The sequence below is a fragment of the Hemitrygon akajei genome, chromosome 16, assembly GCF_048418815.1.
Source record: "Hemitrygon akajei chromosome 16, sHemAka1.3, whole genome shotgun sequence".
Classification (NCBI taxonomy): Eukaryota; Metazoa; Chordata; class Chondrichthyes; order Myliobatiformes; family Dasyatidae; genus Hemitrygon; species Hemitrygon akajei.
Window position 1 is genome coordinate 48,392,382 of NC_133139.1, and position 26,364 is coordinate 48,418,745.

At 42.7% G+C, this 26,364-nt stretch overlaps 1 protein-coding gene across 2 annotated transcripts in view; it reads left to right on the top strand.

Moving 5' to 3' along the window:
- palm1a (paralemmin 1a) overlaps positions 1-26,364 on the top strand; it is a 250,110-nt gene that overhangs the window by 52,132 nt on the left and 171,614 nt on the right. The window contains exon 1 of one of the 2 annotated variants that reach the window (XM_073068838.1): positions 5,989-6,083. The exons of the other annotated variant lie outside the window; for it this stretch is intronic. The gene's annotated coding sequence lies outside the window, so the exon portion shown is untranslated. Of the gene's footprint in view, positions 1-5,988; positions 6,084-26,364 lie in introns of those variants that run through there. 2 annotated transcript variants of the gene reach the window in all.

The window sequence follows — 26,364 nt, forward strand, 5'->3', positions numbered from 1 at the left end:
GGAACTTGAAATTGCTCACTCTCTCCACTTCTGATCCCTCTATGAAGATTGATTCGTGTTCCCTCATCTTATCCTTTCTGAAGTCCACAATCAGCTCTTTGATCTTATTACAGTAATGTTCAGTGCAAGGTTATTGCTATGACACCACTCAACTAGCTGGTATATCTCATTCCTGTACACCCTCATGTCACCATCTGAGTTTCTCCCAACAATGGTTTATTATTTGCAAATTTATAGGTGGCATTTGAGTTATGCCTAGCTACACAGTCATGGGTGTAGAGAGTAGAGCAGTGGCTAAGCACACATCCCATGGTGTCCCAGTGTTGATTGTCAGCAAGGTGGGGATGTTACTTCCAATCCGCACAGATTGTGGTATTCCAGTTAGGAAGCTGAGGATCCAGTTGTAGAGGGAGGTACAGAGAACCAAGTTCTGTAGCTTTTTGATCAGGTCTGTAGGAATGATGGTGTTGAACACTGAGCCACAGTCAATAAACAGCATTCTGACATAGTGTTTGTATTGTCCAGAATATTGTCGATTGTTCAGAAGGCAGTTAATGCTGAGAGAAGATGAGTCCCACTACTTCTTCCAAATTGTGATACATGAACCACTTCTATCCGTGGTCAACTAAGGAAAGAAATGTCCCTGTGGTTCTTCGCTAGAATTAATCAGAATAGGGTGGACTGACCTTGAAGATCAGAGATTCTGGAGCAGTGCTGGAGATTGGCAGCACCAGAACTCAACAAAAAGTGAGGAGTTGAAGGTATCCCCTTTCCCCACTGCAAAGTTAATTGCAGGACAGTCTAGGAATGAGAAATTACTCCTCTAATCACTCAGCCGCAGCTGATATTTGGATGAAATTCTGTGGAGGTTCAGACCTTGCATGTGCACCCACTTCCTCACATAACAAGCTGAACAGTTAGCTGACCTCTCCTCCCTTGTCCCACCCATGTCAATAAGTAACTGAACATAGAACAGGACCTTTGCCCACCATGTCTGTGCTGACCATGATGACAAATTGAACGAATCTCATTTGCTTGCACATGATCTGTATCCCTATTCTTTGCCTGTATTTTAATTACGTATTTTTTAATGTTTAATTTTTGAAATTATTTTTTTCAGTTCGTAAAATAGTTCTAGGGACAGAGAGGGTGGTTAGAGGTCAGAATATCGTTTAGGGAGAGTTGTGGGGTAATTAGAGGCCAGGTTGCAGTCTAAGACTCTACTCATTTAAAAACCTGAAAATGCAGACATGCAATGTCAGTGGTTGGATATTGAACCGACAGAAAGTAAACAAGAGTTGTCTAAGTCAAACGGAGTTGGAATTCCAAGTGGGCAGGAGGAATGAGTACGATGACTCCGTGGGTTCATGAATTAGTGAAAATGGAATTTGAAGCCTAGTTTTCAGGATCCCATCCAAAGATCAATGTCAAGGGTCAAGGCTTGAGAGTCAAATCAGAAGTACAGAAGCTGAGGCCAAATCTAAGAATCTCTGTAAGTCCACTGGGGAGGTGGAAGCCCCATGTCTGTGGGCCCAAATCTGTGTCTGCTGGAGGTTGCAGCTGTAGGCTTGTCCTGGGGTTAAAGGGCCATATTGGTGTGTGGGTAGGAGGGAGGAATGGGGCTTATTTCTGCTGTCCTTGTGTAGCTGCTGCTTGTATTCTTTGTTGTTCTGCCAAGCATTGTGGGCATGCTGTGTTGACACTGGAATGTGTGGTGACACCTGTGGGCTGCCCCCAGCACACCCTTGGGTTTACTGGTTGTTAATACAAATGATGCATTTCACTGTATATTTCCATGTACTATACATGTGACAAGTAAACTTAAATCTTAAATCTTGAATCTTGCCTAAATGACTCTTGTGTTGCTTCCACCACTGTCCTTGGCAGCACATACCACTCAATGTAAAAAACTTACCTTGTAAATCTCCTTTAAATTTTCCCCCTCTCAACTTCAACCAATGCCCTCTAGTATTTCACCAACCCCAGGAAAAAGTCTACCCTACTTACTCCGCTCATGGTTTGATATACATTTATATACATCAGCCAGTCTGGTAAGATCTCCTGGCAGAGGATTTCACCCACAGTATTCCCACATACGCACCTGGTTCAAAAATTCTACATGCAGGTGGACCATCACCTGATTCTGCAGAAATGCACTGTTCATGGTGGAAAAAGTTGTGATTGTATTAAATCTGTTTAACCATCAGTTCTAACATGGTAAAGTAACAAATCAAGGGATTTTGGGCTGAACCTACATCTAGTTGTTCCTCCTTTTCTCTGTGGGGGTAATGCATATTAATTGATTTGATTGCCAGAATGTTGTATTAACTGTTGATAAACACAAATCATATCTGTGGGCTTTGCAATGAAGTAGTGTCAATCATCGAGTCTGCTCTGTCATTCCATCGTGGCTGATCCTGGATTCGACTCAACTCCATACACCTGACTTCTCGCCATATCCTTTGATACCCTGACTGATAAGGAAGTGATCAATTTCCGCCTTAAATGTACCTTTAATATTGTTTCTTCTACCAAAATGCGTTGTACATTTCCTAACACTGCATTCCATTTCTACTATTTTGCCCATTCTTCGAAGTCCTGCTGCAAGTGCATTGTTTGCTCCCACTACCCGCCCCTCCACCTATCTTCATATCATCTGCAATCTTTGCCACAAAGCCCTCAATTCCACTGACAAACAATGTGAAAAGTAGCGGTCCTGATACTGAGCCCTGAGGAACACCACTAGTCACTGACAGCCAACCACAACAAGGTTTCTCCAGCAAGTTGGAAAACCCAACATTATGAAGGCAGGAATTTGTCTGCATTTCAGTTTCAGCAGCACTGGGTGGTAAATGTCCGGGTTTCAATCTCAGAGCTGTTGTATAACAGTGCACAGCTTTGAGAAGAGACACTTAAGTTCAGTTCCTTTTCAACTTGACAAAAGCATGTATGCTCATACCCGAAAGAGAAAAAAGAGAGTCTTTGAAGTTGTGTTGCAGGAATTGTGGGTGACGATATTTGCACAGCAAGCTCCCATGAACATAAGTGCTACTTCCCACCACCCAGGTCATGCTCTCTTCTTGTCGCTGCCATCAGGAAGAAGGTACAGGAGCTTCAGGATTCACACCCCCAGGCTCAGGAACAGTTATTAATCCTCAAATATCAGGCTCTTGAATCAGTGGGGATATAACTTCACTCAACTTCACTCACTTTCAAAGACTCTTCATCTCATGTTCTTAATATTTATTGCTTATTTATTTACTATAATTATTATTTTTATTTTGTACTTGCACAGTTTGATGTCGTTTGCACAGTGGTTGTTTGTCTGTTCTGTTGGGTGCAGTCTTTCACAAGTCAGGGTGACGTGTGGAATTCCAGGATTCACTCCCAGTGACACTGACCGACGGGTAATCTATTACAAAGTCAGGGTGACCTGTGGAATTCCAGGATTCACTCCCAGTGACACTGACCGACGGGTAATCTATTACAAAGTCAGGGTGACGTGTGGAATTCCAGGATTCACTCCCAGTGACACTGACCGACAGGTAATCTATTACAAAGTCAGGGTGACGTGTGGAATTCCAGGATTTACTCCCAGTGACACTGACCGACGGGTAATCTATTACAAAGTCAGGGTGACCTGTGGAATTCCAGGATTTACTCCCAGTGACACTGACCGACGGGTAATCTATTACAAAGTCAGGGTGACGTGTGGGACATTGGGTGGTGCCTGTAGGTGCTGCTGCCTCTGTCATCTCTGCTGTCTGAGGTGAAAGGCTTGGGAAGAGTTGTCGCAGTTACCAAATCACAGCACGAGAAGGAAGCTGCTCAACCCAATGAATTTCCACCTCTTCACTGCACAGTAATTGGATGATGATACATACCTCAGGCACTGGGAGCTTGACATAGCAGAATGAAGGTATGTGAAGGAATGAAGGCTGTCAGAATAGGGACCATGCTTTGTCCTGGATGATGTTGCACCTCTTATGAGTTGGAGCTATATTTATCCAGGCAAGTCAGAAGTTTTCTACAGGGCCGTCACTTGTACCTTTCAGATCCTAAAGGCTTTATGATAGACAGACACTGTAGTTCATCACCATGTCACCACAGAGGGCTATGGGGGCCATGTCTCTGGGTATATTTAAGATGGACATTGTTAGGTTCTTTATTAGTAAGGGTATCAGAGGTTACTGGGAGAAAGGAGGAGAATTATTGGGGCTGAGAGAGATAATAAATCAGCCATGATGGAATGGTGGAGCAGTTTTGATGGTGAGAATGGCCTAATTCTGCTCCTATGTCTTATAGACATAATCATTTGCCTCAGGATGCCCGCTCTCTGACCTGCCCTAACAGTCCAAGTGTTTATAAAACTGGTCAGTGGGGTGACCTCCAGCATATGATAGCGGGAGGGGGGGACCTGGCAATGCTAGTGCCAATCAATGTGAAGGTGGACTTCCTTACTCTGTCCGATTGGAAATGGTCATTGCCTGGCACGGATGTTACTTGCCACTCAGCGACCCATATGCCTGAATGTTGCCTTGCTCTGCCCGTTTGCAACACAGAACACTTCATCTGCTGAAGAGTTGTCTGTATAACTAAACATTGTGTGGTCATCAGCAAACATCTCCACTCGTGATGGAAGGATGGACATTGATGAGGCTGGTTGGGCCCAGGACACAGTCCTGAGGAACCCCTGTCCTGGCCTTGGGTTGATTGACTTCTAGTGACCACAACCATCTTCCTTTGGATGAGGTATTGCTGCCACCACTGAAGAGCTGTCACTTTCTGCCATTTGACTTCAACTTATCAGGGCTCCTTGATTGTGTCCTTAGTTAATCCCATCCTGATGGAAAGAACTGTTTGCCTGATCAGAATTAACTTCTTGTGCATGCTGGGTCCACTTCCTATCAGATGTTATTCAGTATCTCCTCTGTTTCAGTATCTGGTTTGCTCGAGGGAGACATGCTGGTGTTTACAACATCCAAAATTATCTAAAGTATCATCAGATCATACTTGAATTAAAGCTAAGCAATCTGCCAAAGAAAAGAAGTCTTTCATATACTTCAAAACATGGTACTTGTGTATAATTGAGTTGATGATCATACTCAACAGTGTCACTTTTAGTTCATTAGAGGCCAAGTTAAAGCCAGGAGGGCAAGGCTGCACCAGGGTCATCAGGCAGCTCAACACAAAGCAGTTGATTAACAGAGTACAATAAACAATGGTAGTTCTTCAGAAAGAAGGCGCTCTTTGCTCTTTGTGGATGCCTCACATTTCTTATTAATATACCGACCACAAATCATTTGATGATTTGGAAGAACTTTCATGTACTGAAAAATCTGTGGGTCTGAGTTTTGGGCATTGCTCAGCTCCCGACTGCTTCCTGTGATGAAAAAGAGTGATGGGTTTGGCTTTAATGCCAGCTGACCCACTGTTACATGGCCATGTAACACAAAGTAGAACTTACAGCAGCATTTCCAACTTGATACAGGGCAGAAGCTACTCTCACTTTGCAAGGGTACACCACCTCATACGAGGGGTGATTGATAAGTCTGTGGCCTAGGATAGAAGGAGTCAATTTTAGAAAACCTAGCACATTTATTTTTAAACATAATTTTCCTACATTTACACACTTAGTCCAGCGGTCGTGGAACATACGGATCTCGGACCTTCAGAAAGTGTCCACAGCAGAGGCGTTTGTGGCCTAAGGTAGAAGGAGATGAGTTATTAACTTCGAACTTTCTGCATAATCACTCAAATAGTTGACCTGCATGTGCATGTAACAAGAACTGTTCATCTCTTCTACCGTAGGCCACAAACTTATCAATCACCCTTATGTATCACCTGAACTTATGTCTGCTGCTGATATTACTTCGTGAACTGACCTGGATAGATCCAAACTAGTTTAAATTCTTTCAACTTTGCCCAGTCAAACTGATTTTCAGTTAATTCTGGGTCAGCAGGTTTGAGCTAGTGAACTTTAGCAGCAGAGCAAAGAGGCAAAATGCCAGGATAATCATGGAGTTTCAAGAAGTGCAGACTTCTCTCACTGCTGCATTATTGTGGCCTTTTAGGTCTTAAAGGTAAGAAGGTTTGAATTGCTTCATTTTGTCCTTGACTGTTGTATTCTGAGGCATAAAAAACCTCCTAAATTGGCCAGTGAAATTGTCTTACTGAGGGTTCATGTAAACAGATTAATTACAATTTGTAGCACCATGTGTACAATTTGACAAATCATGCACCTCATTTCTCAGTCATGGATCCAGTTTAATGCAATTTTGATGCCTTAGAGTTTGGCTTTCAAACCATGAGCATTTACTTTAACTGAACAATAATCACTCGGGGCCTGTTTTGAGAATTTACATAACCGTGGCCCGCATTAATGCAGAGAGACTGGAGTTGAACCTTTGGAATCAGTTCCTATGTAAATAATCTTGACCAAGCCAGAAAACTGAAGCCAAAATGAGCTGGCACTCAGTGAGAGAACTTTTACTGTGGACAGTGCATTATGTGTGTATGTGGGTGAGCAGTTTCTAGCTGAGGGACATGTGGGATAACTTTAGCCTAACTCTCTAGTGGGAGAGCAGAATGACCGGATAACTGACTTGCATGCAATGGGTTGCAACAGAGCTCAGACCAAGTGGCTCATCTGATCCCCTTAGATTGCCACTGGGTGAGTTGGGATTGAATCTCCTGGAATCAGAATCTGGTTTATTGTCACTGACTCTAGCTGTTTGAAATCCATGCCTAGGTCTGTGCAAGTGGGTGTACATAATCCATCCTCTATACCCGTGCAGGTAAACCCATACCCGAGCCAGTAGAAACAGCATTTATATAACCATATAACAACTACAGCATGGAAACAGGCCATCTTGGCCCTTCTAGTCCGTGCCGAACGCTTACTCTCACCTAGTCCCACTGACCCGCACTCAGCCCATAACCCTCCATTCCTTTCCTGTCCGTATTCCTATCCAATTTTACATAAATGACAATACCGAACCTGCCTCTACGACTTCTACTGGAGCCTCGTTCCACACAGCTACCACTCTCTGAGTAAAGAAATTCCCCCTCGTGTTACCCTTAAACTTTTGCCCCCTAACTCTCAACTCAATTCCTAGAAAGTAGAACAGCACGGCACAGGAACAGCCAATGATGCCTGTGCCAAAACAATGACAAATTCATCTCTTCACCCTTCACATGATCCATATCTCAGAAAGGATGTGTTGTCACATCCAGAGGAGGTTCATGAGGATGATTCCGTGAATGAAGAGGTTAACATATGAGGAGCATTTGGCAGCTTTAGGCCTGTACTCACTGGAATTAACAAGAATGCAGGGGGACCTCATTAAATCCGAATGTTGAATGGACTGGATAGGGTGGAGGTGGAGAGGATATTTCCAATGGTGGGGGCATCCGGAACTAGAGGGCACAGCCTCAAAATTGAGGGTGACCCTTTAGAACAGAGGTAAGAAGGAATTTTTTTTAGCCAGAGAGTAGTGAATCTGTGGAATGCTCTGCCACAGACTGCAGTGGAGGCCAAGTCTGTGGGTATATTTAAGGCAGAAGTTGATAGTTTCCTGATTGGTCAGGGCATCAAAGGATATGGCAAGTAAATGGGTGTAAGGGGTTGAGTGGGATCCGGGATTGGCCGTGATGGAATGGCGGAGCAGACTCGAAGGGCTGAATGGCCTAATTCTGCTCCTATGTCTTATGATCCGTATCTTTCTATTCTCTACACATTCATGTTTTTATGTGCTCCTACTCCCCAGTCTAAATACTGGGCGATGGACTTCCTAACCAACAGACAACTGCTCCTCCCTCCCCATCACCCTCAACGCGGGTGCCCCCCAGGGCTGTGTGCTAAGCCCATTGCTGTACACCCTGCTCACACACGACTGCACAGCCAAACACCTGAGTAATCACATTGTCAAGTTCACTGATGACACAACTGTGGTGGAGCTCATCGCCAACAATGATGAGATGGCCTTCAGAGAGGAAGTGAAAGAGTCTGAGGCAAATAACCTCATCCTCAGTGTCAACAGGACAAAGGAGATGGTTATTGACCTCAGGAGAACTCACAACACTCACATCCCTCTTTCCATCGGCAGCACAGCAGTGGAAACGGCAAACTCCTGGAGTGCACATTTTGCACAACCTCTTGTGGCCCCTGAACATATTCCACACAATCAGGAAAATTCACCAAGGCTTCTACTTTCTGAGGAGTCTGATGAGAGCTGGACTATGCACATCGCTACTCATGTCATTCTACATCTGTACAGTAGAGAGCATCCTGACAAGCTGCGTTACTGCGTGGTATGGAAACTGCACTCAACTGAATTTGAATTGAATTGACTTTATTACTGTGGCAGACAGGAAGGCTCTACAGCAGGTGGACAGAGCTGTCCAATGCATCACCGGCACCAGCCTACCCACCATCTAGGACACGTATACAGAAAAGTGCTGGAAAACAGCCAGTAATATCATGAAATATCCCACCCACTCCCTTCAGGGAGGAGGCTTTGTAGCATCCACCCCAGGACCACCAAACTCAAGAAGAGTTACTCTCCCCAGCAGTACTGCTGATCAAAATCTCCACCCACTAATCAACCCTCCAAACCACCCTCCCACCACTACTTTATCATTCCCTGTCAGTCAGACACTCCTGTACACGATCCAACCTTATGGACAGACAATCAATCTATCAGGTATTTAAATGTATTGTTTTTTTTATTATTATTCTGTTCTTTATCTTACTTTTTTGTGCTGCATCGGATCTGGAGTAACAATTAGTTCTCCTTTACACTTGTGTACTGGAAGTGACATTAACCAATCTTGAATCTTATCTAAAAGTTTTTTAAAACACCTCTGCTGGCAGCCTATTTTAGGCACTCACCATACTCTGTATAAAAAGCACACCCTGCGCATCTGCGTTAAAGTTGCCCCCTTCACCATAAATGCATATTCTCTGGCACTTGAGCATGTCCTCGGGTTCTTTCCATCCTGATTGCTTACCCTATCTATGCCTCGTATAATTTTATAAGCAAATATCCAGGCTCTCCTCAGCCTCTGATGCTTCAAAGAGAACAACCCAAGTTTGTCCAACCTTTCCTGATGGCACATACTCTCTGTTCCAGGGAATATCCTGATAAACCTCTTCTATGCCCTCTCCAAAGACTCTACATTCATCCTGTAATGGGTCAACTAGAACTGTACACAATGCTCTAAACATGCTCTCACCAAAGCTGCAACATGACTTCCTGGCATTGAACAACGATCACAATCATGCCATATGCCTTCTTTACCACCCTACCTACAAGGTTGGTCACTTTCAGGAAGCCTTCTCTAGCCTTAAGACACATCAGTGCAGCATTATATTTTGAAGTAGATTCACTGTTATAGAGGCAGGCAGCGTGTGCACAGCAAGCTTCCACACACAGCAATGTGATCATGACAACTAATCCGTTTCAGTGATGCTGGCAGAGGGGTAACTCGCCATGTGCGCATTTCAGGATTTATGTGTTCCTGACCAACGACATTCCAACTCATGGGAGACAGTTCACCACTGAAACTTGCTGCTGGAGTGGTAGAACGCTGTTTTTGTAGAAATGTGACCTGAAGAAGGATGTCAGTAGTGGAGGTGTATGTTTATTAAACTATCAACACTGCAGGCACTGTAGAAAAACCCACTCCTTGATTCCTCTGTAGATCAAGTAAAAGCAATTATTCAACTCACACTGATATTCTTCTCCAACTAACTTTTAATTCCTTCTGGAAGACATTCAGCCAATTCCTTCAACCCACAAACCAGTTTTATGGCCAGTTAACCACAGTGCTAAGTAGCTAATTGCTTTCCAGCATATGATTCAATATATTAAGAACAGAAAAATCAGGAGCAAAAATAAGCTATCTGGCCCTGCTCTACCAGTTAGGAAGACCATGGCTGAACTTCTTTCTCAGCACTATTTTCCCGTACTAGACCCAATTCTCTTGACTTTTGTCCAGAAAACATTGACTGCCTGCTTCCCTTTACAAATGCTGCCTGCCCTGTTGAGTTTGTTTCGTAAAACCAGATTATAGCATTTGCAGTCCCTCTGAGTGAATCCCTTAATATCCCTTAATTTCATGATTAAATGTCCAATCCCTTATTTTGAGACCTTGACCCTTGGCTTAGGAGCCTATGTCCAGTGGCAGGAAAAATATTGAAAAAAATTGTTGAGACAGGATTAATCTGAACTTGGAAAGACAGACTTTGTTAAGGAGAGATCTTGTCTGATTAATTTGATTGAATATTTTGGGAAGGTGACTTTGTCGATGAGGGTAACGTGGTTGATGTTGTCTAGATAGACTTTTGTACGGCCTTTGACGACATCCCATGCAGGAGACTGGGCTGAAAGATGAGGACCATTCGATCCAGGGTAGGGTGGAACATTGGAAATAAAATTGGTTTGGGTGATTTTGTGATTGGAAGCCCAGCAGAGTTCAGACCTTGTTCTTTTTTTACACGTACTAGTAATTTGGAAGTGGATGTAGGTGGTACAATCTGTAAGCGTACAGATGACATGAAAATTGATGATGTGGTTGATAGCGAGGAGGGTCATCCGATGGACAGAAAAATGACAGGTGGAGCTTATGCTGAAAAATATGAAGAGATGTGTTTTGAGAGGATGAGTATTTGGTGATACACAAGGTATAGTGCACTAGGAAGTAGTGAGAAATAAGGAGGCCTTGATTGTACACATCCTCAACAACAGTACAGAGGGTTGAGTTGGTACAGAATGTACAAGCGATATTTGTATTTATTAGAGCATAACAGCAAGGATATTATGAGACAATTTAAAAAATCTTCGGGGCACAGTTGGAGCATTGTGTAGAATTCTTGTCACCACTCTTGTCACCACTCTCTTGGAAGTGTGTGATTGCACTGGAGAAGATGTTGAGGAGACTCGCCAGTTATATTATATTCTCCCTTCTTCCCCAAGTATTGGGGTCACATTTATTTCCCCAATCATTCTGAAGGATTCATTCCAGAACCTAGGCAGCTTTGGAGGATAATATGCAGAGCAGCTACCATCTTCAAAGCAACCTCATTGAAAACACAGGGGCTTTGGGATTTATCATCATTCAAGTTCACCAACTTCTCTAATACTGTTTATTACTGATTCTAAATTCCTTCGTTTTCACCCGACACTTAGTTCTCTGGTATTCCTGGTCAGTCTTCCTTCCATGAAGACAGGCACTACATATTTCTTAAGCTTCACTGCTATTTCTTTATATTCCATCATAACTTTCCAATCAAGTCTTCCCATACGAAAGCACTAAATGCTTCAGCAAAATGTTAACGCAGTAATGGCTGCCACCGTTGAGAAGCAAAGCAGGATGGGTTTGATGCAAAAGCATAATCTTATTTCCTCCTGTTCCTGCAGCCATTAGCTTTTCCTTTCGTTTTGTCCCCAATTTAAAAGGTTTGGTCTTCACTGAACATAGCAAGCAAGCTCAAAGAGAGGGCTATTACTTACTTATTTACTTTTCATCTGCCTATTATTGATTGATTGATTCATGAGGGTTTTTTCCAGCTTCAGGATGTTTCAGAATAAAACCAAAAAATGCTAGAAACCCCTCTCAGGTCAGGCAGCATCTGTGAGAAGAGAAACAGTTGTAACATGACCAATTGATGAAGAGTCTTCCACTTGATACAGTCACGGTTCTCTCCACAAATGCCTCCCGACCTTCTGAATGTCTCCAGCACTTTCTGTTTTAATTTCAGATTTCCAGCAGCTGCCTTCAAAGTGCCCCAAAATTCTTTGCAGCCAAGATATACTTTTGAAGTGAAGATTTTTTTTGTAAAATGTGACAATCAATTTGCAAAGCATGATCCCACAGTAATGGTTTAATAAACTATTGTAATGAGTCTTGGCTGATGAATATTCTGGGTCATCAGGGAATTTATTCAGCCAGAGGGGTGATGAACCTATGAAAATCCTTGCCACAATGTGCTCAGGAAATCAAGTCATTAGGTATACTTAATGAAGAGATTGTTAGGTTCTTGATTGATAAGAGGGTGAAGGGTGAAGGGGAAAAGGTGAAAAAAATCAGCCATGATCGAATGGCAGCACAGCCATGATGAGCCAAATGGTCTAATACTGCTACTATGACTTACAGTTTTCTGAGAACTCCCTATCATTTATCAAAAATGTGCCATGTGATTGGTGCTACTGTTGGGACACCAGACAAAGCCTGGATTTAACACGCTGTCAGATTGCTTGCTAAAGGTTGCTCTGGCCTTATCTGATGGAAGCTCCCATCTATCATTCTGCCCTTTCTCCCAATTACCACGCCATCTCTTTAATGATGCCTCACCCCTTGATGACTTACTTCAAACAAAAATCAATGGTCAATATTCCAGAATAATTGAAATGAGGGCCACATCCCAATTTCGCTGGTACCTACCATTTCCAATGTAGACTTAATCCAGTGGTCAAATGGCCTCTCCAGTTTCCAGTCTCTAATGAAGACAATGTGAGGAGTTGAATAGAGTATTTAAATGTGTGGGTGAGGATTTAAATTGACTGCATACATGTGGTGCAGGGTTTGTATAGGTCAGCAAAAGGAAGAATTTAGCCTTTTTTCCCACTATAGATGTCTTGTTGCTAGGTTTTTTTTTGTAAATAAAATATAGCAATTGCACTCAATGTCGCTGAGCTTCCTGACATCTGGTCTGCACAGAAAGCCAGGAACTCATAAACAAGGCTTTGCCAGGGACAAAGTTTGTGGATTAGCTCAGTGATCAGCTTAAAGTGGGTCAGCTTTGTGTAAACACAGATATTTTATACTGAGCAGTTATTGGCCAGACTTTAGATTTCATTAACAGATTTCTTCAATGCAACAAGTCCTTATGGTTCAGACTGTGCGTCCAGGGCAGGAGTGGAGTCAGATATAGCCACAGCATTTAAAGGGATCTAGGTAAGTATCTGAAGGCAGGGGCTTGCAAGGCTCTGGGGAAAGGGTGGGGAAGCAGGTTCAAATCCCTCCAAAGCTGTGCTGAGCTGAAGAGAGGGATAGATACTGAGAGATAACCTCCTGCTAGTGCTTTACCCTCAGAAGTACGTGTGAGGTAGACTGTGGAATGGAAGGACATGATTGATAGGGGCCTACAGGGATTAAAAAGTGATTGAAGATGGCAGAGGGAGCAGAGTGATGAAGAAATGGCACAGATTTGCCTTCATTAACTGGTGCTAAATGATAAGATAGAGGAGTCTTAAAACAACTCCTATTGGTATTAGTATTGGTTTATTATTGTCACAGCAGTGGCTTTCCACTCATACAGATCACATCATTGCACAGTGCTTTGAGGTAGAACAAGGGAAAGCAATAACAGTGCAAAATAAAGTGTAACAGCTACAGAGGAAGTGCAGTGTGGGTAAGTAATGTGTAAGATCATAACATAGATTCTGAGGTCAAGGGTCCACCTTATACTCAGAAGCTATTTAATAGTTTTATTACAATGGGATAGAAGCTGTCCTTGGGCCTGGTCGCACGTACTTTGAGGCGTTTATATCTGCTGCTTTACAAAAGTGAAAAGAAGCAAGAATGTCTAAGTTGAAGCTGGAATATTGTCTACAATTTTGTCTAGCACACAACTGGAAGAACACAATTTCACTGGAGAAGATGCAAAGGACTCACCAGTGTGTTACCTGAATAGGATGTTTCAGTTATGAGGAGAGACTACGGGCTGGGTTTGCTTTGGAACGGAGGAGGCTGAGTGAGGAATTGATAGAGGTGCAGAAAATATGGTAGTTCATGGGAAAAATTCTCATTGTTGAGGTGTCTAAGGCCACAGGGCATAGGCTTAGGTGAAGGGAAAAGAGATTTAGAGATGAAGGATCTTTTTCACCCAGAGGATGGATTCTGGAATGCACTGCCTGAGCGAGTGGTAGAAGCAGAGATTCTCAGAAAATTTCAAGTTCAAGTTCAGTTTTATTGTCATTCAACCATAAAAAAGTGTCTATAAAAAGTATTCGCCTCCCTTGGAAGTTTTCATATTTTATTGTTTTACAACATTGAATCACAGTGGATTTAATTTGTCTTTTTTTATACTGATCGACAGAAAAAGACTTTTTTGTGTCAAAGTGAAAACAGATTTCTACAAAGTGATCTAAATTAATTATAAATATAAAACACAAAAGAGTTGATTCCCCCTTTGATATGACATCACTGGTGCAGCCAATTGGTTTTAGAAGTTACATAATTATTTAAATAGAAATCTGTTTTTGGAGACCTGTGTGCAGTCAAGATGTTTCAATTGATTGTAGTAAAAATACACCTGTATCTGGAACGTCCAACTGCTGGTGAGTCAGTATCCTGGCAAAAACTACACCATGAAGACAACAAAACACTCCAAGCAACTCTGCAAAAAGGTTATTGAAAAGCACAAGTCAGGAGATTGATACAAGAATATTTGCAAGTCACTGAATATCCCTTGGAGTACAGTTAAGTCAGGAAACAGAAAGAATATAGCACAGCTGTAAATCTACCTAGAGCAGGCCATCCTCAAAAACTGAGTGACCGTGCAAGAAGAGGACTAGTGAAGGAGGCCACCGAGAGACCTTTGACAACTCTAGGGGATTTACAAGCTTCAGTGGCTGAGATGGGAGAGACTGCTCGTACAACAACTGTTGCCCGGGTGCTTCACCAGTCGCAGCTTTATGGGTGAGTGGCAAAGAGAAAAGTAACATTGAAAAAACTCACAGGAAATCAAAGCTATAGTTTGCCAGAAGGCATGTAGGGCACTTTGAAGTCAGCTGGAAGAAGGTTCTATAGTTTGATGAAACTGAAATTGAGCTTTTGGGCCATCAGACTAAATGCAATGTTTGGTGAAAGCCAAACACCGAATATCATCAAAAACACACCATCCCTACCGTGAAGCACGGTGGTAGTGGCTGAAGCGTGGTGGTGGCTGCATCATGCTGTGAGGATGTTTCACTGCAACAGGTCCTGGGAGGCTTGCGAAGGTGGAGGGTAAAATGAATGCAGCAAAATACAGGGAAATCCTGGAGGAAAACCTGATGCAGTCTGCAAGAGAACTGCAACTTGGGGGAAGATGTGTTTTCCAGCAAGATTGTGACCCCAAGCATAAAGCCAAAGCTACACAGGAATGGCTTAAAAACAACAAAGTTAATATCCTGGAGTGGCCAATTCAGAGTCCAGACCTCAATCCAATTGAGAATTTCTGGCTGGTTTTGATAAGGGCTGTTCACTCACTATCCCCATGCAATCTGACAGAGCTTGAGCATTTTGTAAAGAAGAATGAGGAAAGGTAGTGGTGTCCAGGTGTGCAAAGCTGATAGAGACCTATCCACACAGATTCAAGGCTGTAATTGCTGCCAAAGGTGCATTTACTAAATACTGACTTGAAGGGAGTGAGTAATTATGCTATCAATTATTTTGTGTTTAATAATTGTAACAAATTTCAACCAATTTGTAGAAGTTTGTTTTCACTTTGACACAAAAGAGTCTTTTCTGTTGATCAGTGTCAAAAAGCCAAATTAAATCCACTGTGAATCAATGCTGTAAAACAATAAAACATGAAATCTTAGGCGGAGTGAATAGTTTTATAGGCATTGTATATGTATCCCACCAAACGAAACAACGTTCTTCCAGACCAAGGTGCACAACACAGTACATATAACTCACACATATTGCCACAAAGTAATAATGTAACAATTATATTAACAAATAGTAAGGTGCATTTATGATACAAGTTAAAAAGCAAACAGCAAAATGCTACTGGCACTTCATTAGTGGTGGCATGGAGTTCAGCAGTCACATGGCCTGAGGGAATTGGCTGCTTCCCATCTGAACAATCCGTACCCGAATGCTACGGGACCTCCTGTCTGATGGTAAGGGATTGTTGGAGTGATCTGAAGCATCTGGACTAGCACTTGCATGGCCACAGTATAAGAGACCACAGACCAAGAGCAGGAAAATGGGGTCAGAATAGATCAGTAACTAATGGTTGACGTGGACATGTTGTGGCCTCTCTGTGCACGACTTGATATTTCCATGAGAGCGGGAGGGTGGTTGAGGCTAAGGTAAGGTAGTTATTACTTGGATCATTTACTGAAGAAATAGTTCAACAACTTGTCTTTTTGGGGTATCTTCTTGCCGCTGAGAAAATGAGAGAAAGCCCATTAGACATAGCAGCATGGATAGGAAATTCAGCCCTTCAATGTTGTTCCTTTACCTTACTGCTAATTTCTTGCACAAACTCCAAATCCTTTGATACCTTTAATATCCAAAAATCTACTTATCTCCACCTCAGATACACTCAGTGACTGACCCTCCAAATCTCTCTTGGGTGGAGACTTCCAGAGAGTGATGGGGTGAAGACACTTTTCTTCACTTCTGTCTGGAATGGTTGGCTTCATATTTCAAATCTGTGACCCCTCCCCCCCCCAGTTCTGAACACTCGACTGTAAAGAACATTAATATCTACACTGTCAGGCCCTAGAAGAACTTGAATTTTTTCTTTTGTTTGAACAGACAAGGAACTTGCGTGCATTTCTCTAGCACCTCCCCCATCCTCAATTTATCCTTTTACAGAGAATGCAGTACTTCTGGGTCACTGAGAATGGAGAATGAGACAGCTAATTTGTAATGTAATAGCCAGCTGAGAAATCAGTTCTAACAACATAGGTAAAGGGGAAAGGTGGCCTGAACTGCCTTCTACCCCATTCTTATAGAGAGATAGATAGATAGATAGATACTTTATTCATCCCCATGGGGAAATTCAACTTTTTTTCCAATGTCCCATACACTTGTTGTAGCAAAACTAATTACATACAATACTTAACTCAGTAAAAAATATGATATGCATCTAAATCACTATCTCAAAAAGCATTAATAATAGCTTTTAAAAAGTTCTTAAGTCCTGGCGGTAGAATTGTAAAGCCTAATGGCATTGGGGAGTATTGACCTCTTCATCCTGTCTGAGGAGCATTGCATCGATAGTAACCTGTCGCTGAAACTGCTTCTCTGTCTCTGAATGGTGCTATGTAGAGGATGTTCAGAGCTATCCATAATTGACCGTAGCCTACTCAGCGCCCTTCGCTCAGCTACCGATGTTAAACCCTCCAGTACTTTGCCCACTAAACCTCCTTGAGAGAGGGCAATTCTGGCAGTGCAACATTCCATCTGAACTGTGATAGGACTCTGCAGAGAGACACAAACCAATAACTTCCCACATCCAGTGGTGTGGTTGGCACCACTGGCATCAAGTTGACATTTTTTAAGCAAACCCAGCATGGGAGATTTTGTCTAACAAAGAAGTTATATCTGATCTAGCAGGATGTATTTTTACCTTAGGACCTTGCAGATGTCCAAAACATTGTTCTGTTTTAGGTGACGGGCCAACCTTAAAATGAACAGTAAATCAGGTCTTATGATGGTTGATCTTCCCCAGGCTACAAACACTAGACTTACCTAGAGCCCATACATATGAGTGAGCATTTGGGAGACTGGCAGGATGGATTTGCTAGATGCTGCACTTGACGTCAGCAAGACCGAGGAATTGATTGTGGGCCTCAGGAAGGTGACGTCAGGAGAATACATTCAAGTCCTCATTGAGGAGTCAGTGGTAGAAAGAGAGACTGCTTCAAGCTCCTGGGCATCATTATCTTAGAGGATCTAACCTGGACCAGCAGACTGACACAATCTCAAAGAAGGCAGGCTAGCAGCTTGACTACATTGGAAGTTTGTGGGGATTTGGTGTGACACCAAAGACTCCAGCAAATTTCTACACCTGGACACTCTGACTGGTTGCATCACCGGCCAGTACAGAGGCTCCAATGCACAGAACCGAAAGAGACTGCAAAGTGTTGTAGACTCTCCGTCACAGACACAAACCTCTCCACCATCGAGAACACCTTGAAGACGTGGTGCCTCAGGAAGGTGACCTCCATCACAAAGGAACCTCACCATCCGGGGCATGCCCACTTCACATTGCTACTATCTGGGAAGAGGTACAGGAGCCTGAAGACCCACACTCAACACTTTGGGAACAGTGTCTTCCCTTCCGCCATCAGATTTCTGAATGGTCCATGAACCGATGAACACTATCTTGCTAGTACACTTTTACACCATTTATTTATTTATTGTCAATAGATCACTACAGCACAGAAACAGGCCCTTTGGCTCTCTGCCTAGTCCCATCAACATGCACCTGGACCATTGCTCTCCATGTGCCTCCCATTCTTGTATCTATCCAAATGTCTCTTAAATGGTGAAATCAAATCCGTCTCCATCATTTCCGTGGCAGCTCTTTCCACACTCTTACCAACTTCTGAGTGACTCTCACGTTCCCATTAAATATTTCCCCCTTCACCCTTAACCCATGGCCTCTAGTTCTAATTTCACCCAACCTCAGTGGAAAATACCTGCTTGCATTTACTTTATCCATATCCCTCTCAATTGTCTATATCTCCCCTCATTCTCCTATGCTCCAGGAAATAACAAACTAACCTATTCAACCTTTCCCTATAACCCAGATCACCAAGTCCTGGCAACATCCTTGTAAATTTTCTCGCACTCTTTCAATATTATTGATATCTTTTCTGAAGATAGGTAACCAAAACTGCACACAATACTCCAAAGTACTATGGCTCACCAACATCTTGTACAACATAACTCCTGTATTCAATATGTTGGTTTATGAAGGCCATGTGCCAAAATCTCTCTTTATAACCCTACCTACCTGTGATACCACTTTCAAGGAATTATGCGCCTATATTCTCCGATCCCTCTACTCTTAGTTGTAAATTACTGTAATCTTTATGTCTTACATTGTAGTGCTGCCACAAATCGACAAATATTATGATATCTGTGTGTTATAATAAGTCTGATTCTGATTGTGGCCACATTTCCAACCTGCAAACAGTCCGGGTTATGGGCTCTAACCTTCCTTAACATGAGGATGCTGTGTATAGAGGAGCCAGCTGCCATTTGAGGTGTGAGTGTGTCAGATCTCACTCTGGCCTGCTGTGTGGGTGGTGGAGGGGAAGGGGCAGGAAAAGGAAGGGCCCTAAAATAAGGAGGACAATAAGACTGATCTTGGACAAATGGACATCTATGTTCACAAATCCTGCTGTTAAACGCTCATTAGATAGAAGGACAAAGGAGAGAAATATCGAGCGGCCAGCAGCCCTTATGCTCTCTCAGCCGAGGTGAAAGTGGAGGCAGGGAGACCGGCTAGCGTGACGAGCAACTGGTGCTGTGGAACGGAAGAATGTCAACTTATCTTGCCTGGCACGCACTTCGAAGGAAGAATGGTTTCATTTCCTGAGGCACCCCACTGCCTCTGGCCAGTTCACGCTCAAAGATCACACGGTGGAAAGTCAGCCCAGCTGAATTTTTGGAACTGTAATAAAAATAACAGACAAAACCATTCTGCAGGAAGGGAAAGCCTCAGCAGGAGCCTGAAGCTGTGCTGAAAGCCCCACTGACATACAGACAGCCAAGGTGCTGGGAATGGAGACTGCAGAATGTTTCCATGGCCACCAGCTTTGGCTTCCTCCTCATTTCATGTCCCAAGCCTCGGTGTTAAGGAAATAGATATTGAGCATGGTTTCTTTCACGCCCCTCCCCCCCGACTTGTCTTCTGCCGTCTGTGATTATTTGGAAATTTGTATCAAGACCCACACTCTGTGCTGACTTGGGAAGTGTGATGAGTAAGTAGTTTTCAATTAACTGAACAGGTCCCTCTTGTTCATTCCCAGGGTGACAATTCTTGAAAAGACATAGCCACTTCAATATCTTTCCTGGGCTGCTGATTGAATGCTCCAGTCATCTTCTATTCCAATACACATGGGCTGTCACCGGAGCCGAGAGCACAAAATCCAGGCAAAGGGCATGAATTGAAGGAGAGAGAGGGAAAGGTTAAAGGAGATGTGCGGGACAAGTTTTTTACAGATAGGGCCAGCTGCCTCGAATGTACTTTTAGGTGGTGCTGGAAGCAAATGAAATGGTGATGTCTAAGAGGCTGTTAGACAAATACATGAATATGCAGGAATAAAGGAATGTTGGATCCTGTACAGGCAGAAATGATTATTTTGATTTGGCATCATGTTTTGTGCAGACATTCTGGGCTGAAGTGCCTGTTCCTGTGCTGTACAGTTCTATGTTATGTGTTATATTTTGTGCTCAAAGTCAGAAACAAGAGGCAATGCATGTATAATGTTTGAGAAATTCAGTGGGCCAAGCAGCATCTATGGAGGGGAATAAGCAGTCAAGGTTTCAGGACAAAACACTTCATCAGAACTGAAACTCAGTCCAAGACGTCGATTGTTTATTCTCCTCCATAGATGCTGCCTGATTTTCTGAGTTCCTCCAACATTTTGTGTGTGTCGCTCTAGATTTCCAGCATCTGCCAAATGTTTTGTGTCAGGAACGAGAGGTATTGCCTTTGCACATGTCATCAAAACGAGCCCACATCTCCCTTCAGATTCACATCTGGTATTTTGGAAATGGGCTGGGACTTATTCCTCAATTCCCAAAGCTAAAAGCTGGTGACTGGTCATTTCATCCATCACAGTTTGAGGGAGCTCTTCATGTGCTAGCTGGCAGAGTAGCTTACATCAACACGTACAAACAAGCTGGAGGAACTCAGCAGGTCAGGCAGCATCCGTTGAAACGAGCAGTCAACATTTCGGGCCAAGACCCTTCATCAGGACTGAATAAGGAGGGGGCAGGGGCCCTATAAAGAAGGTGGGAGGAGGGTGTAAGGTGCAGGTGGAAAACCAATCAGAGGAAAGATCAAGGGGTGGGGGAGGGGAAGCAGGGAGGGGATAGGCAGGAGAGGTGAAGGAGGAATGTAAGGGGAAAGCACTGTGTAGTAGAAGAAGGCAGAATCATGAGAGAGGTGATAGGCAGCTGGAAAAGGAGGCAGAGTGAAAGTGGGATGGGGGAAGGGAGAGGGAGGGAATTACCGGAAGTTGGAGAATTCGATGTTCATACCAAGGGGCTGGAGACTACCCAGACGGTATATGAGGTGTTGCTCCTCCAACCTGAGTTTGGCCTCATCATGGCAGTAGAGGAGGCCACGTATGGACATATCCAAATGGAATATGAATAGAATAGTTTACATTGTTGGTAGAGTGAATACACTTTGAAAATACTTCATTGGCTGTCCCCTCACTGAGGCATTCAGAGATCATGAAATATCCTCTGGAAATGCAAGTCTTTCTGTTCTGCATGTGTCCTGATTTGCCACTGTCCTTCAGGACTTATTTCCATAGAAGATCCAGTGGTGACTTGCTTTACAGTAACTAAGAGCTTATTGTCTGGAATTTGGATCACATAGCTGATGATCTTCAGTGCTGTAAAATAGACAAGGCACTTACACAGCGTGAACCAGTAAGATAAACATTTCTCGGTAGCTCGAGAAATTTCACCAGGTGCATCCTGCTTTGAGTCGTACTATGCATTTCACGCAAGTTCCTAGTTGGTCATCTACTGAATGACGTACTTTCCTCAACCACTGTCCCCTTAAAACATGGTAGAGGAAATTAGACCACGTTGCTCTGGGAGCAGCTCACATGCACACCTTTAAGTCAGCTGTGTTTTCTCACTGCAGCACCAGGGTAATCCCTGTACCACCCTGACACAACAGAAGAGCATTGTCCAGGAGTGTCTCCTCAACTTCCCCTTCCTGAAATGTACAATCAATTCCTTGGTCTTACTGATGTTGGGTGCAAGGTTGTTGTTATGACATCACTCAACCAGCTGATCACTCTCACTCCTGTACACCTCTTCAATACCATCTGAAATTCTGGCAACAATAGCTGTCAAATCGACAAATTTGTGGATGGCATTTGTGCTGTACTTCACCACCAGTCGTGGGTGTAGAGAGATTAGAGAAGTTTACTAAGCACACGTCCTTGAGATCAGAACCAGCTCAGGCTTTCCACACAGAGACAACCTTTACCCATTCAGCAGGCTTTTGGCAAACTTCAGACTGTGAATAATAAGTGATCTGATAGCACCACAAGTAGTATATTTGAAAGGGAGAAAGTGGGAAATACTCGACAGGTCAGGCAGCATCTGTGGAGAGAAAAACAGAGTTAATATTTCAGGCCGATCATCTTGCTTTTCATAGAGCTGCTAACCCTGGATGACTTAGGTATTGATTTGACGTTTTCTGTGTTGATTTCCACGGGTCCAAAGATAATCAACAGCAGAGGGATGGCATCAATACAACTCAACTCTAACTCAGCAATAATGCAGCTCACCCCTAATTAGCATTGAGGGTGGAGAGGAACTACTGCCAAGCTTGTGGAGAGGGCTCCAACCTTGCTCTAAAGGAGACTGTTCCAACATGGTCAAATGAGGCATATGTAGGAATGTAGGAAAGGAAAGAAACACTTGTGCTGTACATAAAATGACTATGTGATGGATTCCTTTCAATGAACATCAGAAAGTTTTTGACAAGCACAGGCCATTTGGCCCAACAAAGCTTGCTAAATTCCTATTCACATAGTGTTTTGAAATAACTATCGAGTTTTGATTTAGAAGTTTCTAAGGTACTACTGTCAACTGCACAACTAGATATTTTGTTCCTTGTGTCCACAGATTGCTGTGTAAAGAAATGCTTCCTGATGTTAACACGAGGAAATCTGCAGATGTTGGAAATTCAAACAACAACACACACAAAATGCTGGTGGAACACAGCAGGCCAGGCAGCATCTATCAGGAGAAGGACTGTCGACGTTTCGGGCCGAGACCCTTCATCAGGTCCTGACGAAGGGTCTCGGCCCGAAACGTCGTCAGTGCTTCTCCTTATAGATGCTGCCTGGCCTGCTGTGTTCCACCAGCATTTTGTGTGTCTTCCTGATGTTAGTCTGAAATCTCCCTTTTAACCAGTCTCCACCTATGTCCCCATGTCCTTGATGATGGATTAACTTTGAATTAGCAGCCGGCATCCACCTTACTCATACCCTTAATGATTTTGAACACTTCTATCATGTCTCCTCTCATTCTACGTCTATTTAGGCTAAAAAGATTCAATTCTTTCAATCTTTCTTCATAGCTCATACCTTGCAGACCTGAAATGAGTCCTTCTCGCCCTTCTCTGAACTCTCTCCAGTGCCTTTACATCTCTCACACAATATGAAGACCAAAATTGTACACAGTACTCAAGGTGTGGTCTTACAAATGCATTATTCAGCTTAAGGAGAACATCTCTAGACTTGAGCTCTACTGAGCACATTATATATCCCAACATTTTATTAGCCTTCCTAATTGCTTCTGCTTATTGTTGAGATGTTGATATGATGAGTCTACCTGGACACCCAAATCCTTCTTGTACAGTGCACTTTCTAACTCAAGACCCCCCCCCCACCATTGTATATTTATATCTAATATTTCTACTTCCTATATGTAATTCTGTACGTATACTTACATTAAATTTCATCAGCCACATATTTGCCCACATCTGGATTTTGTTTAGATCTGCCTGTATTAATTCTGCTGCTGAATGTTATCAGTGTGATGAGCCCTGCTGTTTGCTATAGAGCATTGAGCTTCTAGGATTTTGGAGCACCTCTATCTACTAATCAATATTTTAACTAGAGTTGTTAAGCCCTTGTGTTTTTGGTTTAATCTTGTTAAATTGATTGTCACTGTCACGTGTTTCCTGCATTTTATGATTGTTTAAAGAGGTCTGTTATTCAGTGCCTGAGTGGGGTCATTGCATTGGAGAGGATAAATGGTGTCACTTAGTTGCTCGGATTCCAATGTCTATCCTCTTGCTTCCGTCTCTTCCTGGGGATCCTGCCATTCCTCTGCTCCTGGGTCCAGTCCTTCATGAGTGCACCATGACGATCAGCCCATCCCCCTAATTTTGTGTCTTCTGTAAATTTCACTAGTTTATTTGTTTTGTGCTTACCCAAATCATTAATGTAAATTAAAAACAGCAGCAGCCCTAAAGCTGATCCCTGAGGAACCCCATTTTTAACATCTTCTCGATGTGAAAATGATAGATAGATAGATAGATAGATACTTTATTCATCCCCATGGGGAAATTCAACTTTTTTTCCAATGTCCCATACACTTGTTGTAGCAAAACTAATTACATACAATACTTAACTCAGTAAAAAAATATGATATTCATCTAAATCACTATCTCAAAAAGCATTAATAATAGCTTTTAAAAAGTTCTTAAGTCCTGGCGGTAGAATTGTAAAGCCTAATGGCATTGGGGAGTATTGACCTCTTCATCCTGTCTGAGGAGCATTGCATCGATAGTAACCTGTCGCTGAAACTGCTTCTCTGTCTCTGGATGGTGCTATGTAGAGGATGTTCAGAGTTATCCATAATTGACCGTAGCCTACTCAGCGCCCTTCGCTCAGCTACCGATGTTAAACTCTCGAGTACTTTGCCCACGACAGAGCCTGCCTTCCTTACCAGCTTATTAAGACGTGAGGCGTCCCTCTTCTTAATGCTTCCTCCCCAACACGCCACCACAAAGAAGAGGGCGCTCTCCACAACTGACCTATAGAACATGTTCAGCATCTCACTACAGACATTGAATGACGCCAACCTTCTTAGAAAGTACAGTCGACTCTGTGCCTTCCTGCACAAGGCATCTGTGTTGACAGTCCAGTCTAGCTTCTCGTCTAACTGTACTCCCAGATACTTGATGCTGTCACCACAACTCGTTGTTTTCTGTTTTTGAGCCAATTCTGCACACCTTATCCTGAATTCCCATATCCTGTAATTTGGTTATTAACCTCTTGAGGTGTACCTTGTCAAAAGCCTTCTGAAAGTCCAAGTAAATGATATCAACTGTTTTATTGTTATCATAAATTTTAGTTGCCTCTTCATAGAACTCCAGCATATTAGTAAAACATGATTTCCCCTTTCTGAACCCATGCGAGCTTCACTGACTTTTGCAAAATAGATTTTAAGGGTTTGTATATATAATCACAGACCTCTTTAAGTACTCTTGGATATACGTTGTCTGGCTGTGGAGATTTATTAACTTTCAGCTTTCTCCACTGAAGCGGGACCTCACTTTCTAAGATCACTAGGTCACTTAAAGCAACCTTATTTTTCTCTGGACCTATTTGCATATTGCTAACATCTTCGCAGGTGAATATTTCAGCAAAATATGAGTTAAGAGTATCCACTATGTCCTTCTCTGCATAATTTAACACCCTACTATTATTCCTAATACACTTAACTTCCTCCTTGACTTTTCTCTTACGACTAAAGTATTGAAAAAATCTCTTGGGGTCAATCTTAGCATTATCTGCAATATCCTTCTCAACCTCCCTTTTGGCAATCTGAATTTCCCTCTGGACTATAGCTCTAATCTTTTCATATGCTTTACGGTTAACATCATTACTGTCAACATCTCCCTCTGACATAAACAACCATCGCTAATTTTTCCACCACACTGACAAAGACAAATATTACTTTGACTACAGTATTAATTAAAAATGTTGTTAGAACATAACAGAGGCTATATATTGTATGTGTATTGAACACTTTGAACTCCCCGCCCTGGAAAGCCATTCTAACTCCTATAAGCTGTAATTCCCTCAGTTCAGAGTTAGTGAAGAATTCTCTCCACTTTATGCTCTGAATGCTTCTCTAAAGTCATTGCATTGAATGTGAAGGTAGCCTTAAACTGCTATTCTCTGAATTTCACCAAGTGCAGTCCAACGCTGACACAATGCTGGAGTATGTACTGTGTATAGAGGGAAGGAAACAAGTTGCCAAAATGGTCTTCCCATTATTAGGAGACGCATTAAACTATACCACCCAAAAGCAAGGGCTGCCTCACTTGAAAATGTTGCCATCAACAGGAAGGAGTCTGTCACAGAGGCATATAGAACTTATACAAGCCTTTGGTTCAACCATGTCCATGCTACTCATTGTACTTTGCAGAATCAGAATCAGGTTTAATATCATTGACATAGGTCGTGAAATTTATTAACTTTGCGGCAGCAGTACAATGCAATACATGGTAAGTAAACAAAAAGAAAACTGAATTACAGTAAGTATATATGTGCATTAAATAATTAAATTAAGAAAAGTATTGCAAAAAAACAGAAATGAAAACAAAAGTAGTGAGGTAGTGTCCAATGGTTCAATGCCCATTTAAAAATCGGAAGGCAGAGGGGAAGAAGCTGTTCCTGAATCGCTGAGTGTGTGTCTTCAGGCTTCTTTATCTCCTTTCTGATGGTAACAGTGAGAAAAGTTTATGTCCTGGCTGGTGGGGGTCCTTGATAATCAAAGCCGATTTTCTGAGGCACCACTCCTTGAAGATGTCTTGGATGCCAGGAGGCTAGTACCCATGATAGAGCTGAC